The 7,419-nt window shown below is 44.6% G+C and overlaps 1 protein-coding gene across 1 annotated transcript in view; it reads left to right on the top strand.

The window, feature by feature from the left end:
• The first annotated feature begins 42 nt into the window (after positions 1–42).
• The window catches only part of UBE4A (ubiquitination factor E4A), a 56,236-nt gene continuing 48,859 nt past the window's right edge, over positions 43–7,419 (top strand). Inside the window, exon 1 of the mRNA XM_005856790.2 lies at positions 43–172. The gene's annotated coding sequence lies outside the window, so the exon portion shown is untranslated. The remainder of the gene's footprint in view (positions 173–7,419) is intronic.

Genomic DNA, 7,419 nt, shown 5'->3' with positions numbered 1-7,419 from the left:
TTGCGCGCCGGAGCCCGCGGTGGTGGCACACCCTGCTTCCGGCGCAGGCGGTGTCCGCAGGGTCCGGCGCCTAGTGGTGACGTAATTTCCAGTTTCCCGACTGAGTCGGAAGTGGGAACCCTCCGGCTAGTGAGATTGTCGCGTGTCGTCGCTGCTGGCCCTTCAGGCTCCGGTAAGAGAGCACATCGCTTGCGGGGAGGGGGTCGTGGGGTCTGCACCGGGTGTGTTCTCCCAGCCGAGCGACAGTTCCGGCCCCTGCACTCCCGCCTCCTCCCGGTTCCCTGCCCTGCGCTTTCCTGACCACCGACCCGCTCCGGGAACTTGGACCCTGTCTGGTTTGGGAACCCTTCTGTGCTCCAGCTTCTGGCACGGCTCCCACTCTTGGCCCTTCCTCCCTGGGAAAGGCCGGGATGCCGGCCTTGCATTATCTGTGACTTCCTTTCTCTGGAACGTGCACCGAGTGGGAGGGGCTCCCTTGCCGCCAAGTCCTTATGGAACCCGGAGGGATAGCAGTATACGGAGTGGACAGCAGCCAGCCAGATGCCAGGGGAGACAGCATTAGACGGAGTCCTGCTGCCCAAACCAGCTGAAAACGTGGGGAGTGGTGACGTTTCGTAAGCAAAGTGTCAGTCGCCACTCGACTGTGCTCCCTCGGACGCAGGTTTCGGAGCCACTTCTAAGAGTGAGGAACTGCAGCTCGGGCGCTTCCATTTGATGGGTCCTCTCTGTGGGACCAAAGTTTCACTCCCAGAGCAAGGATGTGTTCAGGCTCGTTGCCGGGGACTGTAGGTCTCCCGTGGGGCCCCCTGAGATGACGTGGGGCCAGGTTAGGAGGGCTGTCGGCTTTTTGACCTGATGTTCTAGCGTGCTAATGTGTTGGGAGGGTGGAACTTACAACAATGAAAACGTTTTTTAATTCCTTTTTGTTTGATGTGTATTACCCATCAGGACAGAAACCTACAGATTATGGTTTAATGGAGCTTGATTTTGATCACCCCAGTTTCACAAAGTGCTCCAGACATTTCTGTTTAAGCGCAATACAATGTCTGATGTTAAGACATTTGTGTACCCTCCCCCTTGAAAGCTGATAATCTCCCTTAAGAGATTAGCGGTACTAGTTTTGTTTCTTTTTTTCTTATGATTCTTATTTAATTTATTGAGGTGACATTGGTTAATAGGATCATACAGGTTTCAGGTGTGGGTTTCTGTGTGACAAGGTCTGTATATTGCACTGTGCCCACCACCCAAAGTCAAATCATCTTCCATCCCATATATTACGTCCCTTTCACCCCCACCCCTTTCCCTCTGGCAGTCACCACATTTGTGTTCACGAATTTGTTTTATATCTCACACATGAATGAAATCATATGGTTTTTAGCTTTTTCTGACATTTCACTTAGCATAATGTTCTCAAGGTCCATCCATGCTGTTGCAAATGGCGCTATTCTATCCTTTCTGATGGCTGAGTAGTATTCCACTGTGTATATGGCCCACATCTTCTTTATCCAGCCCTCTATCGCAGGGCACTTTGGATGTTTCCATGTCTTGGCCACTGTGAATAATGCTGCAATGAACATAGGGGCGCATATATCTTTGTGATTACATGATTTCGAGTTGTTCAGGTATATACCCAGGAGTGGGATGGCTGGGTCATATGGTAGCTCTGTTCTTAATTTTTTGAGGAATCGCCAGACTGCTTTGCATAGTGGCTGCACCAGTCCACATTCCCACCACCAGTGAACGAGGGTTCCCTTTTTCCCACAACCTCTCCAGCGCTTGTTGCTTGTCTTGTTGATAATGACCACTCTAACAGGTGTGAGGTGGTATCTCATGGTAGTTTTGATTTGCATTTCCCTAATTGCCAGTGAGGTTGAACATCTTTTCATATCTATTGGTTTGTATGTCTTCTTGGGAGAGGTGTATGTTTAGGTCCTCTGCCCACTTTTTGATTGAGTCGTTTGTTTGGTGGTGAGTTTTATGAGTTCTTTATATATTTTGGAGATTAAACTTGTTGGAGCTATTGTTTGCAAATACCATCTCCCATTTGGCCGGCTGCGTCTTTGTTTTGTTGTTGGTTTCTTTTGATGGGCAGAGCTTTTAGTTTGATATAGCCCCATTCATTTATTTTTGCCTTTGGAGTCAAGTTCATAAAATGTTCTCTATGACCAAGGTCCATAAGTTTAGTATCTATGCTTTCTTCTATGTAATTTATTGTTTCAGATCTTATATTTAGGTCTTTGATCCATTTTGAATTAATTTTTGTGCAAAAATTAATGGAAACAAACTGTAATCCAGTTTTTCTTTTGCATATGGCTTTCAGTTTTCCCAGCACCATTTATTGAAGAGGTTTTCTTTACTCCATTGTGTGTTTTTGGCTCCTTAAGTTGAAAATTATCTGCCCATATACATGTGGTTTTATATCTCAATTATGTTCCATTGATCTGTGTGTCTGTTTTCTGCCAATACTGTGCTGTTTTTATCATAGCTCTGTAGTATAATTTGAAGTCAGGTAGTGTGATACCTCCAGCTTCATTCTTTTTTCTCAGGATTACTTTGGCTATTTGGGGTCCTTTGTGGTTCCATACAAATCTGATGATTTTTTTATTCTCTAGCTTTTAAAAGTGGCATTGGGGTTTTGATGGGGAATGCATTAAATCTGTGTATGGCTTTGGGTAATAAGGCCATTTTAACTGTCTTGATTCTCCCAATCCATGAACATGGGATATTTTTTCCATTTTGTTGTCTTTTTCAATCTCTTAATTTTGCTTAGTAGTTCTCAGTATATAGGTCTTTCATGTTCTTTGTTAAGTTTATTTCTAGGTATTTTATTTGGTTACAATTGCAAAAGGAATTTTTCCATTTCTTTTTCTGAAGTTTCATTGTTAGTGTACAAGAAGGCTAGCAGTACTGTTTTAAACAAGAAATTGAATCAGGGGACTGTGAGAGGATTTTGTAGGATGGAGGTAGGCAGCTATTACAGATGTAGACCCTTGTAGTGAGTATATCAGAGTGAAACATACTTTTAAGGACTACATTAAACAATAATCAAATCCAAAAGCTCTAAAGATTGGTGGTTGTGCTATCCCTACAGCTAACAGGATAGTGCTATATCTCTATGGCAGTTGAAAATAGCAGACAATAAATTACCAGTGTTGAATTCAAAACAAAATATCAAGGTTCCATTTTATCAGACCTCTTCCTGGGAGTGGGTGATGTCTAGGTACTCTCGTTACATTTGTGAGACCACTGAGCATACCTCAGCCGTCGTCTCCACAAAGGTTCTCAGCAAGTGATCAGTCCTCCTTTTTCCTGTAAAATTCTGTAAGTGGTTACATGGTATTAACCCTTTTTCTATGAAAATAGTTTATGCACAGACTTGAGGTACATGTGAAAAAGATGAGGTTAGTGGGGTAGGCAAAAACCGTTTTTGTTTTGTTTTTCAAAAAGACAAACAGCAGAAGCCCTGACCGGTTTGGCTCAGTGGATAGAGCATCGGCCTGCGGACTGAAGGGTTCTGGGTTCGATTCCAGTCAAGGGCATGTACCTTGGTTGCGGGCACATCCCCAGTAGGAGGTGTGCAGGAGGCAGCTGATCGATGTTTCTCTCTCATCGATGTTTCTAACTCTCTATCCCTCTCCCTTCTTCTCTGTAAAACATCGATAAAATATATTTTATTTAAAAAAAGACAAACAGCAGAGATGACAGCAGCTTTATTTCCATCCTCTGTTCTACACATGCTGAGCTACCATAGAGCCATGTGTCTGGCTTGACCTTCCACTGCGATCCAAGGCAGATAATAAAACCCTTACCTGGAAGTAGGTTTGTGATGCTGCTATTGATTACATGTAAGATTGAACCAGTCAATAAGAATTTATTTGGGATTTTGTGATTGTAATATATAATGCCAGACACAAGAAAAAATAATCACATACGAACCTCTACTCCAGTTGCTTACAATCTAGCACAGTAGATAATCTGCATTAGGAACACAATGTCAAAAGTTATAAATCCTATTTAAAATATAGATAAAACTAGTGACCCGGTACATGGATTCATGCACATTGAAAGGAAATTAATTAGAAGGTGGCTGGCAGGGCAGGACTGGGTGACACAGGCCAGACATGCCCTGGAGCTGACGTCTGCGGAGTGAGCGGGGGTCCCTCTGGCAGGTGGGGTCCCTTGGCCTCGCCTGTGGGGGTCAGGCCAAAGCCAGCTCTCCGACATCCCCTGAGGGGACCCAGCATGTGAGAGGGCACACTGCAAAGTTGCTGTCGTACAGGGTGTGGAACACAAACACAAGTGTGCAGTAAACCAGATCCGGGGCCCACAGTGCTCAGCAACAACATAACCCACGGCTGAAGGTGGAATTGCACAGCCCTGCAAGGAATTGGGCTCCCTCCTCTCTGGTTTCGGGGTGCATCACCCGAGAACCACCACTGCCAAGTCACTGTAGCTCGGCAGCTGCTGCGTTGAGCATCTGCCCCCAGTAGTCAGTGCACGTCATAGTGACTGGTCGGACAGGTGGAGGGACACTTAGCATATTAGCCTTTTATATATATATATAGATGTGCTCTGACTGGTGTGGCTCAGTTGGGTGGGCATCGTTCAGTGCACCAAGAAGTGGCCAATTTGATTCCTGATCATGGGCACATGCGCAGGTTGCAGGTTCACTCCTCAGTAGGGGGCATGCAGGAGGCAGCCATTCCATGTGCTCTCACATTGATGTTTCTCTTTCTTTCTCCCTTTCTCTCTCTAAAAATCAATTAGCTATTCTTTAAAAATATATAGATAGATGAAATGTAATGAGAAGCTAGCTTCTTTATATAATGCGACTGTATAATATTGAAAAAGGAAGAGATAATTCCTTTTATTCTCTTTATCTCTCTTGATAGTCTTAAGAACCTGTCTGTCATATGTTCTATATTCCTTTCAACTTCCAGCTGACCTTGAACAACATGGGTTTGAACTTGCTGGTTCTCACCTACACGTGGATTTTCCCAGTAAATACGTGCAGTGCTATAAATGTACTTTCTTATGATTTTCTTAGTAACGTTTTCTTCTAACTTACTTTATTGTAGGAATACAGTATATAGTACATACCACATAGAAAATATATGTTAATTGACTTTTTATGTTATGGGTCAGCAGTAGGCTATTAGTTAAGTGGTCGGCAGTAGGCTATTAGTTAAGTGAAAAGTTATAATAAAGTGGTTTTCCATTGCATGGGGATTGCTGTCCCAACCTCACATTCTTAAGGGTCAACTGCACTTCTTTCTACAGATGGTACAGATGGTGCATCTCCTTTGTACCAACCTGACCTCTTCAGTTGTGTTTCCAAAAATCCATTCAATAGAGGGGAATCTATTGGTTTTTTGTTTTTTTTTAATCCTAACCTGAGGATATTTTTTCCATTGGTCTAGAGCAGGGGTGGGCAAACTTTTTGACTCGAGGGCCACAATGGGTTCTTAAACTGGACCGGGCCGGAACAACAAAAGCATGGATGGAGTGTTTGTGTGAACTAATATAAATTCAAAGTAAACATCATTACATAAAAGGGTACGGTCTTTTTTTTTTTTTTTTTTATTCATTTCAAACGGGCCGGATCCGGCCCGAGGGCCGTAGTTTGCCCACAGCTGGTAGAGAGTAGAAGGGAAGGTGTGGGGGGTAGGGGGGAGAAACATCGACGCCAGAGAGACACATTGGTTGGTTGCCTCCTGCACACACACACACGCCTACCGGGGCTGGGGAGTCTGCAACCGAGATATATGTCCTTGACCAGGAATCAAACCCACTACCCTTTGGTCCACAGGCCAACGCTCTAACCACTTAGCAACCAGCCAGGGCTCTATTGGCTTTTATGACTGGAAAACAAAACAAAAGACAAACTCCATCTCTCACTTCTGTTTTCCGGTATGTTGGCTTAGTTTTAGGTTGGGTCATTCTAGATGGTGTAAAGATGGCAATTCCATGTTTATATCTTAACCAGCCTTGCAACTTAAACAGGAAAAAGAGTTTCATTTTCTGTAGATTCAGCCAAAGGCCTGAAGCTAATGTTTATTGAATCTGATAGGACTTGCTGGGGTCTCATGCCCACTCCTGAATCATCACTTTGGCCAGAGAAGACTATATTCTTTTTGGCCAGGCCAGATTCATGTGCCCCTTCCTGAGGCTAGTGGGTGAGGCCATCCCCTTTTAATATGTGGACTGGGAGTGGGGCGGAGCCCAGGGGAGAGTGTGATGCTGTGTTGGAAAAGGAGGAGGATGTTTGGAGACAGAAAAGAACAAGCGCTCAGCATGCTCTCTGCACTGCTCAGGACATCGGTGTGCCTCAGGGTAGCAGGTGGCTGGCAGTCAGTAAGCAATGAGACAGTTCTTGGTCCTCTACATGAATTAGGGTAATGATTAAGTATATGCAGTGGTTAAATGGGGGAAGGTGCTCTCCAGCATCGTTGTTCATTTTAACACTACATATGCTAATTTTTTGCATTATTAAGCTCAACTAAACTATATGTAGCAAAAAATAAAATACAGTAACGTCTAACAGTCCCTGGAAGCACTAAAGCACAGTACCACGCTGGGAGGAGACCAGACTGCCTGCCCAAGTCATTACAGCTAATTAGCCATTAGCTCTTGTGCAGAAAACTCCACAGAGGAACATGAAGCAACTGATGAGATGCAAGTGTTATTATAGTCTCTCTCCTCCAAAAAACAAGGGTAATTTCTCCGATTTGCAGTAGCTGTTGTTGATAAGATTCAGTAAGGAGCCTTCACTCAATAAATTAAAGGTAGACCAAGTGTTCTTTTCTTCTCCTTCCTCATACCCCTTCCCTCACTTCTGCGGAGGCCTCTTCGTACAGCAGTTGCGCTTCCTTCCACACAGGAGATTCGTCTCTCCCCGCTTTGGGTTGTGTCTGTGCTGTGGCCTTATATTGTCAGAAACAGGAGAAAGCCCCTCAGGGGGCTCTGCTCATTCTGCTGTGCCTCTAAGTGCCCTGGGGCTTGAGGCAGAAATGTCATCAGAAGAGTGAGTGCAAGTGCAGACTCGGGGCCACAAATACCTGTGAGGCATCCGTCTGCTACTTACACACCTTAGGAATTTGTGTGCCGTCAGTATTATAAACCATTGGACAAACAGTAAAAGTTAAATATAGAATTAATCAGCCCTGGCCAGTGTTTTCAGTGGATAGAGCATCAGCCCTCGCACCAAAGGGTCTTGGGTTCAATTCCCGTTCAAGGGCACATACCTGGGTTGCAGGTTCAATCCCCAGCCCCGGTAGGGCACTTTCAGGAGGCAATCAGTCGATGTTTCTCCCCCTCCCCCTCCCTCCTTCCCTTCCACTCACTCTAAAAATGAATGGAAAAATATCCTCCATGAGGATTAACTATATATATACACACACACACACACACACACACACA

The sequence above is a fragment of the Myotis brandtii genome, unplaced genomic scaffold (assembly GCF_000412655.1).
Source record: "Myotis brandtii unplaced genomic scaffold, ASM41265v1 scaffold105, whole genome shotgun sequence".
In the NCBI taxonomy this organism is placed as follows: domain Eukaryota; kingdom Metazoa; phylum Chordata; class Mammalia; order Chiroptera; family Vespertilionidae; genus Myotis; species Myotis brandtii.
Note: the sequence above shows the minus strand (reverse complement) of the source record. Positions and strands in the feature narration are given on the sequence as shown.